This window comes from Sminthopsis crassicaudata, chromosome 3 (genome assembly GCF_048593235.1).
Source record: "Sminthopsis crassicaudata isolate SCR6 chromosome 3, ASM4859323v1, whole genome shotgun sequence".
Lineage (NCBI taxonomy): Eukaryota > Metazoa > Chordata > Mammalia > Dasyuromorphia > Dasyuridae > Sminthopsis > Sminthopsis crassicaudata.
Window position 1 is genome coordinate 152,657,556 of NC_133619.1, and position 25,467 is coordinate 152,683,022.

General features: G+C 35.9%; 1 protein-coding gene across 1 annotated transcript in view; it reads left to right on the forward strand.

Moving 5' to 3' along the window:
• Window positions 1-25,467, forward strand: part of UBAC2 (UBA domain containing 2) — a 359,465-nt gene that overhangs the window by 318,362 nt on the left and 15,636 nt on the right. The gene's annotated exons all lie outside the window — the stretch shown is intronic.

Here is a 25,467-nt window from a genome sequence, read left to right on the forward strand (position 1 = left end):
AGACTATCTTAGAGATGTGATTGATTCCTTCCTGCTGCAGCATGTCATCTGTAGCTCCAGCTTTCAGTCCAGAATCTCCTGAGAAATAGGGAACTCCAATAAATTTTATTTATTAATATGAAAATCATAAATCCTTCAGTGAACACCTAGTGCTTGTGGAAACAACAAATTTTGCCAAAGGAAGTTAATCCAGAGGGTGAGCACAAAGGATTATTGTTAGACCAAGTTTAGGGCACTGCTTGCTTGCTGGACCTTAGCTCTAGAAATTGTCTCTTATCATCTTGACATTTCCCCCTTTTGGCCAGTGAAAAGGGGTCTTAAAGAAGCCCTAACCTTATGACCAATAAAGAAGAGGCAGGTATGAGCCAGGATGTCACAAGAGGCCATTTGGGCCAGGATGAGATGTTGCCCATTAGGTTAGTTCCTTGAGGAGACCTATTGTGGAAATGTGTTTTATATATCATTGCTAGTCATTGTTTGTTTGCAAGCAGAAAAGGGATGGGAGGAATATAGAGGGAGAAAATGCAAACATATGCTTGAATCAGGGCCTTGGTAGTTGGGCACATAACAAAAGGGAAGATTTTTTAAAATAGGAGAGTTTACTGAGCCCTCATCCAGAACCTTGAGACAGCTGTTTCCTCTGTGTGTTGGCTGCCTCTGATGAACCTTGCAGTCCACTCTGGAATAGGGCTTTCTTCAGATGATCCAGGCATACACAGTCACAAGTTTGACAGCTATGGGAGTAGACAAAAGGACCGGGTGGGGGTCCCCTGGGACACACTTCCCCAAGAAGTTCTCTCAAGGAATAACTCCCCTGGGCAACGTCTTGTCTGGCCCTCTTGGTCTCTCTGAAGCATCTTGGCTTATACCTGCCTTTCCTTTATTGATCAGGAAGGCAGGGGTTCTTTTCCCCTTCCCTTTGGCCAAAAGGGGGAAAGTCAAGATATTAGGAGACATCTTGTTTTCCAGAGCTAAGACCCAGCCTGCTAGCTGTGCCCTGAGCTTGGTTTAACAATAATTCTTTGCACTTATCCTCTGAATGATTTCACCGACTGCAAAATCCTAGAATTGTTTCTGGTCATGAAACCTATTAATCAAATTTGTCACATGGTTACTATTATTCCTCATTGTCAGGGCTACCAAACTCATTGTATAGCCATAGGTAGAAGTATTGAGATTCTCACTACGCTGTCTCAGTTCCCCTCCCCTCCCAAATAGGAGCTGGACTCCTTGCTTGCAAGCCATTTCCCTCTCTTTGAAATTGAATTTCTGCTTGTTTCCTGACTTCTGTCTCTAGTCTGCTTTGTTCTTTGACTCTGGTCATTCACAGGTTAGAGGCTGGTTCTGGTCCAGTTAATAATCCAATTGTCAGCTGATTCCCAATGGTGTAAGTATTAATAACTGGGATACAAAATCTCAAGGTTCTCAGATCTCAAAACAACCTAAAGTTAAGACTCAGGGCCTTCCTTATATACAAAAAGGAGCTTCATTTCCTCACATGGACTAGATGCTTTCTCTCAGTTTTCTCTGCTTTCAGCATCTATAGGGACCCAAATAGGGTTCATAGGGTCAAAGGCAAAATTCATGTAATCCACATATTAACACTTATTTATTTATATGGAACTCTTTGCATTGATGGAGACTGATTATGGATCCATACTCATGTCAGAGACAAAACTGGTGAGATCTTCAGAGAAAAGATATCCTGGTTCTAGTTTCTAGTTTCAAGAGAGAGTATTCTAGTTCCAGATTCTCTTCAAATCTTTAAGAGAGAAAAGAGTCTGGGAAGAAGATATGTAGAGGAGTCAACACCTTAACCATATTTCTATTCCAGGCTACTTTACTTGAGACTTCAAAGAATTTCCCCTGGGTTAAGATCTGAGATTCTCTTCATTGAATTGAATAATCTTGTTTCCAATGGCAAAACCTATTCACTTTCTATTGCATTGTATATGTTTCCCAGTTTCTGTTTTGTTACTGACTTGGGAAAATGAGTTTACTTGCTATTTACTATATCTGCTCAATGTAAAACTGGCATTTAATGGGAAGAGAGTAAATCACTGGATATACAGCTTGGGAAAGTCCTTCCCCATTCAAGGATGGCAAACGAGCTCAGCTTAAACCTAAAAGTTATTAACCCTGGTCTAACAATATTAAATTAAATATATATTTAATATAACTAATATTTTTTAATTTTAATATTACTTATTTATATTATTAATAAAACTATTGTTAAATTAATAATTGGATTATTAATATATAATAAATATATATTAATAGTTAAAATTAAAGGAGCAGATAGATATAATTTTAATCAGTACCCTCCTATTTATGAGAAAAGCAAAGTGGCAGCCTCTGACCTCAACCTGCTTCTCCTGAAAGAATCAGCCTCTTGTGGAAAAGGGTAGGGAGAGGAGATTCTGCAATATTTATTCATGTCTCCCTGTAACCACATCTAGAGAGACAGATGTGAATACATTTCTATGTGGGTAAAACACATACCTTTTACGCCCAAATTTTTAAGTGGACACTATTCCTTCAGCATGGATTTGTAAAAAGATATTTGTATTTGATGCAAGATGAAAGATGAGTGACAGACTTTCAGTAGGCACTTTGTCTATGAGCATTTAGGTGAAGATCAGTGGAGAAAGTAGCAGAAGCAATTCTCTCATCAGATTATGCTACAGGCCACCTGGAGAAAAAACAAAGATTTAGGAAAGAGTTTAGGAAATAGATCATAAACTCAGGACAGATAAATTAAATAGCAACAAGAGATTTCAACTATCCAGATACCTGTCAGAGCTCTGTTTTTGTTGTTGTTGTTTGTTTTGTTTTGTTTTGTTTTTTTGTTTTGTTTTACCAAAAACAGAGTGACTAATTATTTCTTGATTAATGATAATTTCATTCATTAAAGATAGAGGAAGCAAGAAATTCTATTCAGGATATTATTTTCACAAACAAAAAAGAAGGAACAGATTTCTGGAGGTGGAAATACTGGTAAAAGTTATTCCTGACAGAAGTCAGGAAATTTGGTAACTCCAAGTTACTTGGAGGAAAGTAACTTCTCTCTTCTTTGTGATCTGGGCATAGTATGGTATGCATTCCAGAATTGGGAAGGCAGATTCCAAAGGCTTCAAGATAGAATTCTATGAATTGAAATTCAACAGAGGAGATGAAAAACTTTCAGAAATTGAATTCTGAAGTCACAAAACAAAAGAAGGCGATTCTAAAAAGAAAAACAGGTGTTGCCTAAAGAGACAACTAAGATTTCTAAGATATTAAAGGGGTAACACATCACTTGTCTGAGGCATATTTGCTTCTCAGAAAAATATTTGCTGAGTTAAATCTGACTCAACACTTCATTTGTATGGGGTAAAGTTCTAGCTCAGACTTCTAAGAGCAATGGTATTAAGGCTGACTCAGAGATCAGAGACAATAGTTGTTCCTTTGAAAATGATAAGCTAATACAGAGAGGCTTGGAGAGACTTACATGAACTGATGCTGAGTGAAATGAATAGAACCAGAAGATCGCTGTGCACTTCAATGCTGTATGAAGATGTATTCTGATGGAAGTGGAAATCTTCAACATAAAGAAGATCCAACTCACTTCCAGCTGATTAATGATGGACAGAAACAACTACACCCAGAGAAGGAACACTGGGAAGTGAATGTAAATTGTTAGCACTACTGTCTATCTACCCAGGTTACTTATACCTTCAGAATCTAATACTTAATGTGCAACAAGAAAATTGGATTTACACACATATATTGTATCTAGGTTATACTGTAACACATGTAAAATGTATGAGATTGCCTGTCATCTAGGGGAGGGAGTAGAGGAAGGGAGGGGAAAATTTGGAAAAATGAATACAAGGGATAATGTTATAAAAAAATTACTCATGCATATATACTGTCAATAAATTTTATAATTATAAAATTTTAAAAATAATAAAATAAAATAGAGAATGATAAGCTGCTGTTGTTCAGTAATATTCAGCTTTGTCTAACTCTTTAGACTCTAGGACTATAGGAGTGGTTTTCCATTTCCATCTCTCTGGGATGCCCAGAGTCACAGAACTACTAAGTGTCTGAGATCAGATTTGAACTCAGGATGATGAGTCTTCCTGACTCCAGGAATTCTATGTACTTTTTTTTTTAAACCTAATTTACCTAATTATAGACAGAAGATGATAATTTGGTTGCTCTCACAGAGAGACCCAGCTGCTTAAGTAAGAAAGATTTGAAGAGAGGTGAATGAGCAGATTTTGGAATGGAAAACTATAATTCTCTCTGAATTATCTCTTGTTACCAGGCAAATCGGTTGGTAAATCCAAGGTTGTAGTGTTCTATTTTGACACCTGCTTCTAAGAAGGAAAAGAAATAGAATGTGCTTTCCATTATGATCTGCTGTTCAGAAAAAATAAGGAAAATAGATAACATAAACTGCTTTTGATTCTGAAAAGACAGAAAACTTCTCCGTATTGTCACTGTTATTGCTGAAAGGTAGAGGAGAAAAAGAATCCTAAAATAGGAAAGAATTGCAGTCTTTTTTTTTTTTTTTTTTTTTTTTTTTTTTTTTTTTACTAACTTTAGGGTAAAGATCATTGCCATTTCTTAAAAGAACATAATACTACTTTTTAGTTCCTTTCTTCCATCCATCCTTCCTTCCTTCCATCCTTCCTTCCTTCCATCCTTCCTTCCTTTCATCCTTCCTTCCTTTCATCTTCCTTCCTTCCTTCCTTCCATCCTTCCTTCCTTTCATCTTCCTTCCTTCCTTCTTTCTTCCTTCCTTCCTTCCTTCCTTCCTTCCTTCCTTCCTTCCTTCCTTCCTTCCTTCCTTCCTTCCTTCCTTCCTTCCTTCCTTCCTTCCTTCTCTCTCTTCTTTTTTTTGGAGGGGATACTACAGTTTCTGACAAGAAGTAAGCAAAGCTGAACAGAAGACCACGATTGAAGGCAAAAAATCAGAGTAATATCCCAAGTGAGATTCTGCCCAATGAGGTGTTAGTCAAGGCCAGTTTGGATCAGTTCAGCATCTGTTCAACACAGAAGCTATGGTCATCAGGGAATTTTTATGGACACCTCCTGAGACAGAAAGAGCATATCAAAAGTTGTTCCAGAGTTGTGAATTGCCCTGGCCGCATGTGTTTCTTACATATGTGCTTTACTACCTGGCACTTTTCTCCATGGACACAATTTTGTGGGACAGTGTTATTGAAAACTCTCTCTCTGTCTTTCAGTGCCCCCCCCCTCTCTCTCTCACACACACACACACACACACTCACACACACTCACACACACACAAACATCTCTTCAATTTATCTCTATCTACTGCCTCTCCTTTCCTGCTATCTACAAACATGTTCTACCTCTAAAAAAATCTTCACATGATCTGATCACCACATCAGTCTATCTCCTCTCTTTCATTACCACACTCTTACAAAGAGTTGTCTCTCCATCTCTACTTCCTTCCCACTCCCTCACTCCTCAACCTCTTGCATTTTGGCTTCCTACCTTAACTGCTCAATATAACAGCTTTTTTTTTTTTTTTTGCATCCTCCTAGCCTTCTTTGCAACTTTTCAAAGAATTTCAGAGTAAAAATGGACCCCAAACGTCCATCTAGTCTAATCCATATGTGAAAAATTACTCTTTCTGAAATACACTTGACAAGTAATCATCTTATAAGGTCTCTAATATGGGGAACACTCAATAAATGTTTGTACATTGGATTGCCACCAACTTATCTTCCTCACCATTGTGTTCATAAGATGATGCTCCTTAAAGTCCACCAGTGAATCAGTGTTTCCTTCCATCTAAAGGACAAATTCATGGCTTTCTATTAGTCCTGATCTTCCTGAAGCAGCTTCCATTTCATATCCCTTGGTCTTATCCATAGCTACTACTTGATCATTGATTGGTGATATATTGGTATTAAAACAAATTGCAAAAGGCAAGGGAATTTTTATCTCTAATTTCATTGGTTTAGGGAATTCTATAGGAGCAAATTCCCTCTAGCACCTGATTTTCAACTTTTAGTTGCCTGGGACATTAGGATATTAATTGACTTACCCAGGATCACATAGCCAGCACTTATCAAACAAAAGACTTGAATCAGGACTCAGAGATGAGCTCTCAATCAATTACCCTATTCTACCCATTGCCTATTAAAACCATTCAACACTATCTCATCTGTAAAATGAGAATAATAATAGCATCTACTTTTCAGGATTGTTGGGAGGATAAAGTCAGATAATATTTATAAAGTGCTTTGCAGATCTTAAAGTTCTATGTAAATACTATTAGAATAATTATTGAAATATTGACTCTTTGGGAACAAGAATGACTCTACTAGAGTACATAATGACAACTCCCTTTTTTGACACATTGGGGTTTTACAGTGACTTTACTTGTGGGAGCCCAGTGACATAGGTAGAAGAAATATTGTTTCCATTTTTATAGATGAAAGGCCCAGTGTTTGGAGAAGGGAAGTTGTTTACATCTGAAATTATACAGTTAGTAAATGTTGAGGCTGGAATTTGAATTCAGGTGTCTTGAGTCCAAGCCCAGGGGCTCAGACAGGTAATTTATCTTAACTTCACTTTGTTCCTCACCTATACCATGAAGCCACCAAATTGAATGATTTTTAAGGTCTCTAAATTCTATCAAATGTATGAATGAGCTAGTAATTTCAAATGGAAATGCCACCATATCTTCAAGAGAAAAGTTCTGAAAATCCAAGTTTGATAAGCATTTTTGAATGTAGGAACGTGGAATGTCCACTGAATCTGGGCTCTCCTTTGAGAAGTAAATAAAAGTTCAATTACTGAAACAAAACATTTTAAGTGGGAATTGGTTTTATGAAGGAACATTTATGAAGAAGTAAATGTAGGCTTGAAACTTCCTGATAACTAAATAACAGAGAATTAGAGCTGTCCAGAAGAGGAATTGCCTGCCAAGTTGAATTTCCACTGGAAGTTTTCAACCACAAGTTAAAAGACAATTGTTGGATATGTGGCTAAGGGGATTCTTGATCAGGCATAGAATGGACAAGATGGATTTTGAAGCCCCTCCCAACTCTTTTATTCTTTAAATCTGTGATCAAATGAAAAATATATATGTGAAAGCATTTATTTTGTAAATGGCAAAAAATAATATAGATGTGAGAAATGATTATCTGTCATAACATGGTCATTGTACTTCATAGTCAGTCAATGAGCATGGAAACAAACAAAAAATCAGTTACTGAAACAAAACATTTTATGTGGGAGTTGGTTTTATGAAGAAGCATTTATTTTGAGTTTATGTAGTGCCTAGCATTGTGCTAGGAGCTATTTGATATGTGGTGAGAACTTGTAAGGCCCCTTCCAAACTTGAATCCTGTTATTCTGTGGTATTTCTTTCTACACAACCTTCTCTCTTACATTTTCACAGTCTGCCCCCCAGACTTAAAATGGTTCTTTCATCCCTGCCCTATAGAATCTGTAGCCTTTTAAAACATGTGTCCTATAGGACGCCTTTCCCGATCTATTCCCCCTCCTCCAATTGTTACTGTTTTCTCACAACCACCAAAATTACTTAGGCTTTATTCTGCAAATATTTTGTATATGGTCATCTTACTATTTACTTACTGTGCCACAGTAGATTGTAAACTTCTGGAGACCAGGTAGTTTCTTTTTTGTTTGGGGCACCCCAGTGCTTTGCATAGAACCTGACACATAATAGATACTCAATAAATATTTGATTACTTGAATTCAATCTGGCCTTTGGCTTGCTTTCATGCACCTTCCAGGACAAAGACGATAAAATGATGGAGTGAATGAACCCTCAATGAGGTAAAATATAATTGGACTCAACAAGCTTAGGTTTGAATTTCAGCTCCGCCTCATTAACTATGTGGGCTTGGGTGGGTCCCTTCAACTATGGGTGCTTCATTTTCCTCCTCCGAATCACATTTGGTAATGCCCCCAATTTTCTGCCCACTATTTGTATAAGGCCCTGCCTATACTGCCCATATCTATGCTGAACAAGGGGGAATCAGGGTGAGCTCATGGCCAGCCATGATGGATTCTAAGACTAGCTGATTCTCTGTGGACTACAGCCATTCTCCAGAGGAAACTATGTACTTCTCTGCTCTCTCTTTTGTCATGAACATGTCCCAAGAGGACTTTCCCCAGCCTGTCCACTCTGGGAATTTTTGTTCTGAATTTCCTTAAAGACATCTTACATAGTCTTCCAGACCCACTGCCCTGGGAATCTCCCAGCTTTGACCTTGGCTCACATTCTGTCTACACTTGTGAATGTTTATTTGGAGCTTCTGTCTCTAGGTCCACTGCCTTTGATAAAGATTTTTTTTTTTTTTTGAAGGATCTGCCATGTATAAAAGTGGCCTAAAAATTGGGCATATAGTTTTTGTTTTGTTTTGTTTTTTCCCCTCAGGCTGAGGTTAAGTGACTTGCCCAGGGTCACACAGCTAGGACGTGTTAAGTGTCTGAGATCAGATTTGAACTCGGGTCCTCCTGAATTCAAGGCTGGTACTCTATCCACTGTGCCACCTAGCTGCGGGCATATAGTTCTTATGAAGAATTGATAATCTGTGTGAGAAAATGAGAAATGTACATTTGAAATTAAAAAAAAAAAAACAAAACAGGGAACATACAGTGTCCCAAAAATCTTAGGGAATTTTAAGCTTACATAAGCTCAAATAGCTTAAATAACTTAAAACTGACAGCACAGCTAGAGTAGAGTGCCTGATCTGGAGTCAGGAGAAATTATCTTCCTGACTTCAAATTTGGCCTTAGACACTTATTAGTTGTGTGATCCTGGGCAAGTCACTCAACCCTGTTTACCTCAGTTTCTTCATCTGTAAAATGAGCTAGAGAAGGAAATGGCAAACCACTCTTGTATCTTTGACAATAAAATCCTAAATGAGGTCGTGAAAAGTCAGACACAATTGAAAATAATGACTAAAAAACAATTCAAAACTTCACTATGACTTTAGGAACATCTTGGATAAAATAGTGCTAAATTGTGTGGTACAGACAAGTAGAGAATAATCCTACTTCATGTCTTCCACAACATGACAGAAAAAAACCACAACCTTTTGAAATATTAAAATTCTTTTTTCGCTGTCATAGCACTCATAAAATGAAATTAATTGGATTATTAATAACAATGATAATAATTCCTACATATATAGTACATGCTTTATAAGCTGTTTTCATAACAACCTTGTGAAGTTCTTATTGAAGGTATTATCTCCATTTTACAGATAAAGAAACTAAGACACAGAGGGGGGGATTCACCTGGAGTCACAAAACTAATACATCTTGAAGCCCACATATGAATCCACATCTCTTGACTCTAAATATCCTTCTGCTATATCACATTGCCATGACCTTAAGAAATCTAGTTAATTAAGGTTTTGCTGTAATTGCTTTTTTCTGTCAGAGGTTCTTAATCTAGGTCAATTAAATATTTTAAACAGTTTGATAAATGTGTTTCAATATGATTGACTACTGTTGTAAGTTTATGTATTTAAAAACATCCTTCTGAAAAGGGATCCATAGGCATCATCCCACTGCTAAAGGGGATATATTAAAAAGGTTAAGAATTCACTTTTTTTTTCCTGCTTATAAGACTATAACTTATCCAGCTGGCTAGAGGTCACCTAATTCAACTTCCTCTTATGATAAATGAAGAAACCAAGACTTAGAAATACAAAGCAATTCACCTAAAGTTCTATAATTGTAGACCAAACTCCAAGTATCTAGACTCCAAATACTGTGCTCTTTCCATCATACCACATTATGTATTCAGCCGTCTTGCCTCAAAAACAATAAATTGCATTTATATAATTCTTTAAAGTTTACTTAAAACTTAAAGTTTTATTCATCATGTGGTTTTCTTTTACAAACCAGATGAAAACCCTATTGTCTGATGTGCCCATTCCTTAGATTGAGATGACATTAAGGAGCATGTAATGAAGCATTAGTAAAGTGCTATGTGACCCTGACCCAAAAATAGGCCATGATCCCCAAAATATATGGTTTCTCACTGAAACTACTAGAAGTTCACTTTTACCTCTTTGGCATGTGGGTAACCCTAAAAAGTAGAAGTAAAAACCTAGGAACCCAAAGAAAGAGTGGGGAAAGGACTAGTGGTTTAACATTTTGGGGAGGTTTTTTCTCTTACTGTCTTTTGAAAAGTTTTCATGTGTTGATCTGAGAGAGAAGCCTATAAATAGAACCAAACAAGGAGGAGGAAGAAGCCACTTAGTTTGGCTGGAGGAAGTCTATTTTGAATAGAGGTCTTGCTTGTATGAACAAGGTCTTCAGTGGGTTTTTTCCAGGGGAAAGTTTAAAGTCACCATATTCCCCTCCCCAAAGAGCAAAGTCCCCAGCCTTTTCTTGGGTAGCTTTGGACTTCAGCATTGGGGAACTTCTGGGGTGGAAAATCCCTCCAATGATGCGTATTAGCAATTCATCTGAAATTTATAATCTTAGAAAGGGAAGGGAAGGGGGAAACCTAATACTGAGAAGTTAATAATAGTCACATAGCCAATAAGTATTAAAGGAGGGACTTTAATCCTGTCTTCCTGACTCCAAGACTGGCCCTTATTTAGGTTGCTTTTCTGCTTCTTAAACTCATCAACATTAAACTAAACTTGTTCCTCGGGATTCTTAAGTTCAGGTAGATCTTAAGTCTGTGATTTGTTCTTCCCAACCTCAGTCCTAACAAAAAACGAATGCCATAGAAGTCAGTTATACTTCTTCCTAGCAAAAGATCCTATTGAGTCCCCACTCCTAAAAGAAAAGTGGTCAAAGGCCACTATAGTTGAGAGAACAAATTACTCTAGTCCCAGGGATAGTCAAGATCTAAGAGAAGAAAGTCCTAGAAGGGAAGGACTTGAGCTAGTGGTGATGTTCACCCCTTGTGTCAACTGTATTAGTAGGATGCTAGAATCAAAAGAAGCATACTTTTCAAGGGAGAGATGGACAGTGTCAGGATGATGATTTGGTCACCTATCACTTCCTTATTGAGATTTACATCATTTTTATGGCATAATGGCCAGTACCTCCTTCCACACTCTCCTAAACAGATGTTACTGTATGGCTGCAACCAATGGAGGAAGTGTGATAATGATTAAAAAAAAAAAAAAAAAAAAGCCCTGGATTTATTATCAGAAGAACTAAGTTCAAATCTCAGTTCTGTCATTTACTCCTTACCACCTGCTTAAGTAATTCTGTCACTTCCCATTTGAGCTTCCTTCCCACATCACCAACAGCCTATTGGATGTTTCAAATGGATGACATCTCAAACTCAACATGTTCAATAGTGAGCTCATCTTTCCCCTCAAACCTTCTCCTCTTTCAAACTTCTCAATTTCTGTAGACGGCATCCCCATTTTTTAAGTCTCCCGGGTTTGAAACTTCTGCATTATTGTTCTCTTCTCTTTCTCTTATTTCATCCAGTCAAATGTCAAATCAAACCATTTCTGCTTTCAAAACGATTACATCTAACTGGTTATCTCCACAGTTACTACTTTAAGTCCCACCCTCATCCTCTCTCACTTCAATTACTGCAACAATCAGCCTCCCTGTATAAAGTCTATGAGTAAAGCAGTCCATGCTACATTGCTACTGAAATGATTTTCAAGTGAAGATCTGACCTTGTGACTCCCCTACTCAATCAATAGCTATAGTATCCTATTTCTTCTAAGAGAAAATATAAATTCCTGTCTACCTTTTAAAGTTCTAAACAATCCGACCCCAGTCACTCTTGCCAGTTTTCCAATTTTTTCCCTTCATGCTTCAATCCAGTCAAAGTGACCTTCTCTGTGTTCCTTACACATGGCAACCTCTCTAAGTTGTACTGGTCATCCCTCTTGTCTGGAATGTATTCTTCACCATTGCCTCAGAGGCCCCCTCTTCATTTAAAATGCAGATCAATCATGATCTTTCCTGATACTCCCAGTTAAGCAATTTGTATTTAATTGCTTGCATAGATCTGGATTTATTCTATATATTTATGTATATATATTTTAATTTCCAATAGTATTTTATTTTTCCAGGTACATGTTTGTGTTCCAAATTTTTCTCCCTCCCTTCCTTACCTCCCCCCTCCCCAAGACAGTAAGCAATTTGATATAGGTTAAATATGTGCAATTCTTTAAACATTTCCATATCTGTCATGTTGTGCAAGAAAAAAATCAGATCAAAAGGAGAAAAAAACACAAGAAAGAAAAAAACAAACAAGTAAAAAAGGGGAAAATACTGTGCTTTGATCCACATTCAGTCTCCATAGTTCTCTCTCCGGATGTGGATGGCATTTTTCATCACAAGTCTACTAGAACTGCCTTGAATCACCACATTGTTGAGGAGAACCAAATCCATCACATTAATCATCACATAATCTTGTTGTTACTGTATAGAGTGTTCTCCTAGATCTGCTTTATGTATGTTTTTGTTTTCCCTTTCCCCCACTCCCATTAAAATATGAGCTTCTTACGAGTAGGGATTATTTCACTCTTTGAATTTGTATCACAGGCACAGTAGTGTCTGGGGCACAGTAGGCACTTGATAAATATTTGTTGATTGATTGATTCCTACCTATATCATCTTGGTCAACTCAAATAAACTACTCGCTAGGTTTCTTTTTTTGACCTCCAAGGTCTCATCCAACTCTGTCCTTACCCCTCTCCCTTGAAATCTCACCTTTCAAGTCAAATCTAATTTATGGGGAAAAATTCCCTTGCCTTGTCTTTCATGCAACTCTGGCTGACTGTTCTTATGAGTAGTTTTGATTGAGGGAACTTTTCTCGAACTGAAAGGTCAGCCCTAGAAAATGACAGTGCAACTTTGTTATCTAAGGAAGAGCTCATCATTGGCATAGATCCTGATGACTTCTTCCCTTAGAGGAGGAAAGTTTAGCCAGATTTTTTTTTCTTTAAGAGTTTCCAGGTGTATGAAAAGGGACAGGAAAACATTTTCTATAGCAAATGTCAGCATATTTGTCTTACCTCCTGATGACCTCTTAGACAGTTGCCTGGTGATTATGGGGGGACCTTTTCACAGCAGGTCTGAGATAGTGAAGCTAATTTGTAAGTAGAGTTAATATCTAGTCTCCTGAAGGGAGAAGGATGGGCAGTCATGTCCCAACTTTGACCTTACAATGTTCATTTTCTCCAAATTCATCTGGTTCTTTTTTCCTTTATAATGCATGATGACTTTTTTTTTTTTAAAGTACGGCAAATATTTTCCTCTTTAAATCACCCTACCAAGAATCAAATTATTGAGTGAAACTGCCCTGAATATACTCTTTAAAGACCTTGAGTCAGCTCCAGTCCTGTTTGACAAAGTTTATGAGTAACACAGTGGCTTGCTTCCCCAGAAGCTTTTGGCTCATAAGCAGAGACAAGTGGTTTGATTTTTCATTTAATAAGAGAGGGTGCCTTCCACACTTCCCAGGAGCCCATGTATTAAAAGCTGGTGCATACTGTGAACTTGGAAATCAGAATTCTGACCAGTTTTTCTCCTAAATACTGAGAGACAAGTGGAAGGGGGAGTTTCATATCATCTTAGAAAATGGTATTGGAAGCATGTTTATCAAGTTTACAGATGAGACAGAATTAACTATGGGGAATATGATTCAGTTATAGAATGGTGGACTGACTGTAAGAAAATAAAATATGAAATCCTGCTTTTAGGTTCAAAAATCAACTAAACAAGCCCCAGTTAGAAGAAGCCCAGTTTGACAGCAGTTCAGATAGAAAACAAAACACCTAAGCATACTCATTGACAATGAACTAATAGTGTGACATGTCTACTTAAAAAGATAATCTTAGTCCCTGTTAATAAAAGCAATGTCCATATCAAGAAAATCTAAATATTATGATCATTCAATGTGATAGCCATACTACATCTGGATAGTTACATTTAATAATGGGGCAGGAAAAAAGGTATGTGTGTCACATACCTTCTATTTGATCTGTGAATCTCTGGTTAAGGACATGATGTTGGGGAAGGGACATGCTTTGGTTTTTACCTAGTCAAACCAGAAATATTCCCTAGCTCAGTATTGTAGTTGGTGGTTTTGAACAGGAAATGTCTGAAGAACCCTAACTTCAAAAAGGAAGATAGGGAGTTCCCTCGAATGGAATCTGACTGTTGTAGTGGTTTGGAGGGTGAGAGAGGGGATGGGAAAGCATTCAACCAAGAAATCTTCAGCTTTAGTAAACCGATGGAATGATTTTTTGACAGAGAGGCGATGAACTAAATATATGGAATGAGACACACATTTTTTGGCCATGATCGATGTGAGAATTTGTTTTACTTGACTATGCATATTTGATAGAAGGGCTTTGTTTTGTTTTCATTTTTTTCCTGGGAAGAAGGAAGGGAAAATGGAGAAAAATAAATGTTTGATAACTGAAAAAAATAAAATTATAGAGACAGCTTGAGGAGTGATGGAAGTCTTGACTCAGCCACTATTCTCATCTGTACCCAGTGGGGATTGCATATATTTATATCACCACTTCACCATGGTGCCAATAAATTTTAAGGGACCTTAAAATACCCTTTGGGAGCTCCAGCTGGTCCAAACTATCTGCTTGGCCATTCAGAGCCCATAATACCTGTAACATTTATCTGTAAACTACCTATTTTGCTTTTCTGCAAGAATTCAAGGTGTTGACATGGGTCTGCTAAGCAAGCCCTACATGGTATATGACCTAGATAGGATGTAGATCATTCTTCCCAACCCCTTGCCATTAGAGGAGAAAAGTTCAGCCAGATTTTTTTTTGCTTTAAGAGTCTCCAGGTGTATGAAAAAGGACAGGAAAACATTTTCTTAAGGGAATGTCTGCACATTTGTCTCATCAACTGGTGAACTCTTAGTTCAGTTGGTGAATATGGGAATACTCTTTCATAGTAGGTCTGAGATAGTGAAGCTAAATTCAGCAGGGAAATGATTTTTTAAAAAAGAATCTTTAAGACTCTTCCTGATCTTAAAGCCTTGGACAAAAAAACCTTAACTTTTCTGGGCCTTGGTTTCCTCATCTGTAAAATGAAAAGTTGGAGACAGCTTAGTACTGTGGAAAGAGCCCTTAATTTTGGAATGAGAGGGTCTGGCTTCAAATTCTGTTTCTGATGCTTCCTCTGTGTGTAACTCTGGGCAAATCACTTCCTATTATTGGACCTCAGTTTTCTCAACTGGAATGCAAGGGGCCTAAAATGTAAAGAATTAAAGAACCTCTGAACTTCCTTCCAGCTATAAATCTGTATTACAATTTGGACTCATGATATTTAAGATTTTTTTCCAATTCCAAACATTATGATCGTTTAAAGTTTTTTAAATTCACCTTCATAAGATCTAGAAATAATTCTCACCTTGTTAATCCCAAAGAAGAAAAAACCTCAATGGTCCCTCATATAGCTAGAAATTTAAAAGCTCAGGCACTGATGGACAGTTAAAGGCAGTTAAAGCTGCAAGGGCAGGTAGGTGACCCAGTAGATAGAGCACTGGCCATGGAGTCAGGACAATCTGAGTTCTCTGGACTAGTAACTTAACCCCAATTGTCTCAGAAAGAAAAGGTTGGTTGAAAATTTAATTTCCCAATGATCATGTTATATACTCCTCACTAACATCAGAAGATTAATATATTTCAGTTAAATGATGATTGATAATATCAGCTTTGTATATCTAAGAATAGTAAAAGTTAGGTAAGTAATGTCTTCCTATTCCTTACAATAAGAAAGCCTCAATTATTAGAAATAAATTTTATGTTTTAGTGCAAAGAATTTCAATAAACTACTTGCTCCCTCCAGCATTTCATCTATAAATTATAAACACTACATGAACCTGTTCTGTCAAGGTTCTTGTTTGCCCTGTCTTGAACTTCAGCATTGTGTTATGCCTTGAAGACAATATTTCAAATCCACTTCCCTGTATTAGCCAATAATTTGTTGATTTCCAAAACAACAACGCTCAGAATTACTGAATCTCAGAGCTATAAAGAATATAAAAGTTACCTAATACAAAATTGAACCTGACCAAGAATCCCTTCTGTGACAGATTGTCCTCTCAACAAGGAGCCATTCAGCTTTGCTTGGAGACTTCTATTCCATTCTATTCTATTCTATTCTCTCAAGGCACCCCATTCCACTTTTGGCTTCTTGTAATTAGTAAATAGTTGTTATTTATATCCATCCTACATCTGTCTCTTAAGATGTAACACCTTCCTCGGTTTCTTCAATCAATCAATATCATCTTCAATCAATCTCACATAATTAAGAAAAGCCCCATTCAATTTTTTTTCTTTTTTTCCCATTCCATTTTTTAAACCTTTTCTATCCCAGGATCTGTGTGTGGATATTTAGAGCAATTCAAATTTTGTAACTGCACTACCAGCAGATCCATGGACTAGCAGCAAGAATCATAAATACAAATAACAGTGTCTTTAAGCCAGAAAAGTAAATAAATAACAAGGGAAAGTCAAACAATAGAATCCTTTTCTGATCCTCATGTACAAAATGGTACATTTCATCACAGACTGTCACAGCAAGATGACTCCCCCAGGTAACTCAGGCTCCTAAGTAAAGATGAATTGTGGATTAATGCATGCCTTAAGTCCATTTTCTGCCTCTAAAGATGCTGCTGCCATCTGCTGGACCTGATGCTTTAACTTCTTCCTTCAAGGAATGTTACCATTCTGCTCTGGGCTAATAAGCCTGAGGATGAACCAACATGTTTTTAGTTCTTTAGTTAGACAGATCCACCAAATCCAGGTAACAATCAGGATCTTTTTGTACATTATGTCTCCCTTGATGGGAAGTCTCCCAGCTCTCCTAGTTAGTTTAGGGAAAACTAATGAATTCCTTCTTATTCTTTATCATACCCCTGAAAGCTAATTAGATTTATGCATCAAATCAGCAGAGACATATATTGAAAATGCAATTCAGTATAATTTTATTCATCATAGTGTGGACTTGACTTCTCCGTAGCTCAGTTGATTTTAATACAAATTCAGTTGCAGAAGGAATAATCCCAGGGCATAAAGCCTGATGGATGAAGACACTGAGATAGTCACACCAGTGCTAAAGAACCCAAATGATTAATGGGAAGGAACTTTCAAAAGTAAACACACTGATGTGAGTTCTTTAATTATAGAATGCTTTTGAGTCTGAAATAATAGTCATCTATCTGGGTTCACTGCCTATAAACCTGGTAGTATTGAACTGGAAGAATATCCCCAAAGGGAATACTACATATATTTTGAGGTAATTTAATTGATCTGGGTCCTTTCTCCACCAGCACAGATTGTATTTGCCTTCCATGGCTCCACTGCTACATAGCCTCCATCTGTTTCCAAGGTTAAAAAAAAAATCATCACCTGGTGGCAGGGACATGCTTAGAACTTACCATTAAATTTTCAGTGTGAACATTTATATACAAGAAAAAATTAAGAGTTTGGTTTACTATTTTATTACTTGTCTAGACTTTAGAAAATTATGAGGAAAATATTAGTCATGTAGATTAATCTTTAAAAAGCATCATATTACTGAGATCTATGTCAGGAAGAGCAAAAACAGAAAAAGAAAACTATAGATCAATTTCTCTCATGAATATTAATGCAAACATTTTCAATAAAATACTAGTGAGATTACAATAATATGTTACAAAGATCATACATTATGGGAATACAGTGGGAATTATATCAGGAACTCAGGACTGATAAAATATTAGGGAAACTATCAGCATGTTTGATCTTATCAATAACAAAAACAACAAAAATCATATGATTATCTCAATGGATAAGGAAAAAGCTTTTACCAAAATACAGTACTTATTTCTCTTAAAAACACAAGAATGCAGATAAATAAATGGAGCTTACTTAAAATGACAAATAATATTTTTCTAAAACTATCAGCAAACATTACCTATAATAGAAATAAGCTAGAAGCTTTTTCAGTAAGATCAAGGGTGAAGCAATGATAGGTGCCACTATTATTTAATATTATAATCAAAATGTTAGCTATAGTAATAAGAGAAAAAAGAAAATTAAAGGAATTAGGCAATGAAGAAACAAAATTATCACTCTTTATAGACCACATAATGAAATACTTACAGAACTCTACAGAATCAATTTAAAGATTTATAGAAATTATTAACAACTTCAGCAAAGTTGTAGGATATAAAATAAACTCACACAAGTCATTAGCATTTCTAATATTACTAAGAAAATACAGCAGCAAAAGATAGAAAGAAAAATTCCATTTAAAATATCTTCAGGCAATATAAAATATAAAATAAAATACTTGGAAGTCTCCTTGCCAAAACAAACCCAGGAATTATATGAACATAATTATAAAACACATTTCAAATAAATAAAGGCAGATCTAAACAATTAGAGAAATACTAATTGTTCATGGGTAGGCTGAATCAATATACCAAAAATGACAATTCTAACTAAATTTAACTTACTTATTCAATACCATGCTAATCAAACTACCAAAAAATTATAAAGCTAGGAAAAAAAAACTATAACAAAATTCATCTGGAAGAACAAAAGGTAGGGAATATCAGGGGAATCATTTTGAAGGTAGCCAAGCAGTACCAGATTTCAAACTGTTTTACAGAATGATGATCGTCAAAACAATCTGCTACTGGCTAAGAAATTAGAGTGGTGGATCAGTGGAATTGATTAAGTATACAATATAAAATAGTAAATGACCATAATAGTTTAGTGTTTAGTAAAGGAAAAGATTCAAGCCTTTAGGGTAAGAACTCACCATCTGATAAAAATTGCTAGAAACATTGAAAAATAGTTTAACAGAAATTAGGTATGAATCAACAACTCACAATGCATGCTAGGATAATGGATACATGATTTAGATATAAAAGGTGATATCATAAGCAAATTATGGGAGCATGAAAAATTTTACCTATCAGATATATGGATCAGAGAAGAATGTATATTCAAATAAGAGATAGAGGATGTTATGGAATGTAAAATGGATAATTTTGATTAAATTAATTTTGCACAAAGAAAACTAATACAGCCAAGAATGAAAGGAAAGCAGGAAACTTGGTGGGGGGGAGAGAATTTACAGCAAATTTTTCTTAATTTCTCAAACTAGAGAGAACTGAATCAAATTTATAAGAATAAAAGTTGTCCCCAATTGATAAATGGTCAAAAGATATGGGCAACCAGTTTTTTTTAAAAAGGCATCAAATCTATCTATTATCATATGAAAAAAATTATCCAAATCAATATTGATTAGATAAATGTGAACCAAAATAACACTGAAGTGCCACCTCACACCTATCAGGTGGAACAAATATTGGAGGATATGTGGATTTGTGGAAAGACTGGAAAACTAATGCACTATTGGTGGATTGTGAACTACTCTGGAGAACAATTTGGAATTATGCCTAAATGACTATAAAATTGTGCATATCTTTTGATCTAGTAATACAACTTCCATCAAAGAAAAGTGAAAAGATTTATATGTACAAAAATATTTATAGCAGATCCTTCTGGGGTGGTAAAAGATTGGTAATTGGGACACTGCCCATCAGTTGGGGAATGGTTGAACAAGTTGTGATATATGATTGTGATGGAATATTATTGTGCTAGAAGAAATAATGAGCAGTCAGATTTCAGGAAAACTAAAAAGATGAACATGATTGTTGCAAAGTGAGGTGAGCAGAGTCAGAACATTGTACACAGAAACAATAGTTATGATGATAAACTGTGAATGATTTAGCTATTCTCAGTAATACAATAATCCAAGCAATTCCAAAAAAAACTTGTGATGATAAATGTTCTTAATCTTCAGAGAAAATAACTGATAAAACCTGATGTGCATTAAAACATACTTTTAAACTTTATTTTTCTTGGGGATTTTTGTCTGTTTATTTTGTAATATGACTAATATGGAAATGTTTGCATGGCTGCGCATGTATAATCTGTAGCAAATTGCTTGCCTTCTCAGTGAAGAGAGGGAAAGAATTTGAAATTCAAAATTTTTTAAAAGAATATTAATTTTTATGTATAATTGAGAAAAAATATATCATAAATACATTTTCCTTCCAGAGAGCTGGTTGTTAGACATTTACCAACACACCCCTGCCTGGTGACCAGATTTTTTGAAAAATAACCCTCTCTATGTTTCATTGGCCTCAGGCAACAGACATAACTTGACATAATGTGTGCCCTAGTAGCCCCTACTTGCATAATCTTCCAGAAACCAGTCACTTTGATCCTAAATTGAGACACCAGAACAGGAATTTAGTGAAATTGTTAGTCAATTACTACCTGGCATTATTAGTTATCCCTTTATATCCTTTTTTATTATATCACGCATGACCAACTAGATTGCAGGGGTTTGTTGGCAAATATTTAACAAGTTCTCTAGAGAGAGAGCTTTAAAGTTTACTATACATTACTAACATTTCTCCATTACTTTCTTAGGCCTAGATAATCAGTGAAACAATCAATTAACTCCCAACCTGTTATTTGCCAATTGTTAAAATGTATATGCTTGCACTGAAAATTCAATAGTCTCTTTCAAGACAGATTCAGCACACCCTTGACTAAAAGCTGCCTGATCTATCTAGACATTTTGCCATCTGCCCTGCTCTCTTAACTATAGCATTCCCTTCTGAAATTCCACCCTGACACTCCTTTCTACCTCTTACTCTTGCTTTGAGAACAATAATCTTTTATTTTTTAAATTAATTTTGTTCTTTTAATGGTATATTAACTTTTAAAGTTACAAGTAAAGATGGTTTTCACATTCATTTTTGTAAGATTTTGAATTCCATTTTTTTCCTCTCTCTCCCTTACCTCTCCCTCTCCTCTCTTCCTTACCTCCCCTCTCTTCTCTCTCTTACCTCCCCTCTCCCCAAGAAAGCAAGCAAACTGATATAGATTATACAGATATAATCAATTTATGACATATTTCCATATAAATTATGTTGGGAAAGAAAAAATCAAAACAAAGAGAAAAACTACAAGAAAAACAAAAACAACAAAACACCCAACAACAACAACAAAAAGTGAAAATACAAGCTTTGATTCACCTTCAGGCTACATAGTTCTTTTTCTGGATGCAAATGACATTTTCCATCCCAAGTCTACTGAAATTGTCCTGTATCTCTGTATTTGAGAAGAGATATAATTCAATCTTGCTGTTACTATGTACAATGTTTTCCAAGTTCTGCTCACTTCTCTCAGCATCAGTTCATTTAAGTCTTTCCAGGATTTCTGAGATCAGCCTGCTCATCATTTCTTATAGAATAATGGTATTCCATTCCATTCATAATTTAGAAAGTCATTCTTCATCTGGGAACAATATTGCTATGGGAAAGCATGTGACAACTGATTGTCCTAAGGTTCCATTCACAATCATTAATCAAAACTTCCTTCTCAAGACAAATGTGCTGTAATTCTCCATCACAATGTTAAAATGTAAGCTCTTTAAAACTGTCTCATTTTTGTTTTTATATTGCCAGAGACTAGTGCCTGACATATGGTGGGTGCTCAATAAATTATTTTTCATTCGTCCATTCATTCATTCATTCATTCATTCATATAAATAGTCAATAAATATTTGTTGATTCTCTTATTCCCTGATCTCATTAATTCAAGGAAGAAGATTCTTCTAAAGATCTAAGATTGGTGATATTTAAATACTTTGCCATCTTCATAGTAGGGATGAACAGATGCACATTTATTTTGTGGGTTCCATAATGTCCATGAGTCTCTTGATACAAAATAATTTTTCCATGCTCCAAATGAAACAAAAACTATAAAGCTTTAAGAAAACTGCCAAGACTCATCAAAGCCCTCAGCTTGCAATGACTTCTTTTCAATACTGGCCACTAATTCAGAGGAAATAATTTTTGTAGGTTTCTAGAGGATTTTAAACAAAATCTTGACATCTAAATTCTGTACACTATTATTTGGATTCAGAATTATAGTAATCCTGGTTTTAATAACATTGAGAGGAAACTAGTGGCAGAATCTGCAAGCATGTCAAGCCGTGATTGGAACAGTTTCTCAGAAAAGGTTTCACAAAGGAAATCAATAGGAAGGCCATCTGTGCCCTGGGCCTTTGCATCTCTCAATTGTCTAATTGCTCTTAATACTGTACTTTACTAAGGTCAATAGGGGCACCCAGCAAAGAGGTTAAGTGGTTTGTAAGTGAAGGCAAATTAATCTCATCTAACAATTTTTAATAGCGTTGTAAAAGTTCTCGGGCTCTTTCCCCTGATAGTGATTGGGCTGCAGATTTGGACCCGAGAGCTTCTGAAAACACTTGTTTCTCTTTGCCTCAGGATTCAGAATCTGAACACCAGAAATGCATGTAGAATTAAGGAGGGATCTTTACTGGTCTGGATTTATCTTTTGTCATTGTAATGGCACTATATATTGATCAGTTTTAGAGGCAACCAGACTTAGCCCAGATTATTCTAACTTAAAAATAATGGATAGCAAATGAGATTTCTTTGGGAGAAGGAACTCTGGGCAGAGGAAATTCCCCCTACTTGTATGGGTCAGCACCTAGTTTTAAACTTACAGTCTTATAGAATTGCCAAGAGCACTGAGAAGCTGTGACCTAGAGCCACAGAGCTAGATGTCAGAAAGACAGAACTCAGATCTTCCAATTTCTTGACTTTGAGGGCAAATGGATACTCACTGAGCTACATTGTCTCAGCCTATATTTTGTAGGAGAATAGAGGGAGATTGTAGTATGTGGAAGAAAGAACAAAGAATAGGTTTTTTTTTTGTTTTGTTTTGTTTTGGTTTGGTTTGGCTTGTTTGTATAGGAAACAATTGTCTCCAACTTGTTGAGGGTCACATAATTAATAAGTTTCTGAGACCATATTTGAATTCAGGTTCTCCTGACTCCAGGGCTGATACTCTATCCCCTGTGCCACCTAACTGATTTGAAGAATAGGGTTATAAATCATCCTTCTTTACCATTTTTTGGGCCATGTCTAACTATTTCTCTGGCTCTAGTCCTGTGAAACTCTATTTATCAGCTCTGCTTTCCTGTTTTTATTTTTCATTATCTACTGGTTATAGAATCAGCTTTGCAATCAGGAAAGTTGGGTACAGATCCTGCCTCTGACACATAATGGTTTAAGTGGCTTTGATTAACTTAAGTGCCCTAAAAGTTGCAAAGCATGTGCACATTGATGTTGGCAGAAATAGGTGTGGGTTTTTTTAATTCAACAATAAAAATCAGCATTTTAATCCAAACAAAACAAAAACCTCCCAAATCAAAGATTCTAAAAATACTTCAGAATTTAGAAATAATATATTCATACATCTCCCAGATGTAACAGACAAGAGTCTAGCCTTTGATCTGAAGTCACATTGCTTGGGATTGAAGCATGACAAAAGCATGGCCATGGGTTACTTCAGATGACATACCCAACATGACGTTATCTATTGTGCATGAAGACTGAAGACTTGTGACTCTCCATCCTTGAGGCAGGTCTTCTGAGAACTGTTAGGTTTGTTTGTTTGTTCTGCTAGAAATGATAGTTTTGTCTTGGTCCAGCCAAATGTTTTTACTTAGCTCCCCCTTGTGACAAATAAGTTATAGGGCTAAGTATCATAGGGCTCTAATCTGGGACCGTGGGACAGTTCTCCTTTGTGTGAAGGTCTACTGGATAAAGGAGTCCTATACAGTCCAGCTAATATAGCCCAAGTCCAAAGGGAATATGGCTCTTTGTTATTACCGGAAACACTGTAGACGTGTTTGTGTCTACAGGTTTTCAGGTGATGTAGTTTTATGGTGGTATTGAGTGCATAATGGAGAAACCAAGTATTTCATTCCTGTAGACTGACCACAGAGCCCAATTTATCTTTGAAAAATTATACTTTTATTTCCAACTTAAGTTAACTTTATTTTGTATTTTTTTATTTTTATCTGAGTCTGTCTTTCTCAAACAGTTTTGGTTAGGCTGTTTGATGAAACCTATAAAAACCCTTCTCAGAATGTTTTTAAATGCACAAAAATATGCATAAGGATCATGGATTTTTATTGTTTTTTATTTTATTGATAATTTATTTTATCATGTATTTATTGAAATTCAATTGTTAAAAATAATTTTTAAAGTTCATGATTCCACTTGCATCTACTTACAGACAACTTGGGTGTTCATGGTTAAGAATCCCTGCTTTAGATAGATGATATGAAATCTATTGTCACATCATACTTCTGTTCCAGCATAGAATTTAACTTCAAAGAAAGAATGAGAGGCAGCTCGAAATGGTGGGCAGAGAATTGGCTTCTCAAGGGCAACGATCTATGTCCAAGTCTGGTCTCTGACTCTTAATGGTTCTATGACCTTTGAGCAACCTTTCAATGTCCCAAGCAATTGTCTAGGATTAAACTGCCCACAGTGGCAATCCTGTATTACTAGAGGGAGTTTCTTCCTTAGAGGTCTTCTATATTCATGAAATCACAACTACAAATCAGAAAAAAAAAAAAAGGGGGGGGGGAGACTGAGAGAAAACAAGCAATTTCTCCTCCCCCTCCACAAAGTGATTGATATGGGAAATAGAAATTCCTTATAAAGGTAAGATCTAAGTCTCTTTTCAATCTTCCCATAGCCATGATCATGTAAACTGAATACTAATGCAGAGAAGACATTTGTGGTAAAAATGAAGCTGTTATTCATATCTCCAGGAAACATATATATATATATATATATATATATATATATATATAATCTATATCTTATCAACTATGTCAAGAACTTAACATGGCAGGAATGTCTATTTTATCAAACTGTTTCTTAATCACTTTCTTTGAGGCTATGATTAAAGTCCTGTAGTTTAAGAGACTGAGTCTGATATGTAACCTAAATGGTGAATTCAGAAAGTTTATAAGTGTCTGTATGACACCATAAGGACAATACACATGTTATTTTTATTTTATTTTTTTAAGAATTAAGCTATTTGGGATTAAATATATAAAGTCAAAGGGTCTGAATTTAAATCCTGACTATGCAACTTTATGCCTGTGTGAATTTAGGCAATTCATTTCACCACTTTGGTCTCAGTTTCCTCATCTGTACAAATGGGGTGGATAGACTAAATGGTTAGTAGTTACATCTATGATCCTGTGTTCTATTTCTTCTGTCTTTGAGAGTTCATTTCTGCTCATGCTGTTCATCTTGTCTGTAATATACTGCATAAATCAAAATAAATCTATTTGAAATCTACAGAATGGAAGCATTCCATTATCCATCATATTCTTCCAAGCTCAATCTCTGTCATCCCATCTCTTTTAGGATGGCTTTTTCATGATTTTCTCACTATCAATAGCATATCTCCTATTTCCTCTGTTATTGTATATCTCAAGTAGCCATGCTTTTACCAGCATGTTTATTCCTTCCATTAATGCAGATCACACTTCCTTCTACTCCTTTTCATAAATTCCTCTAAG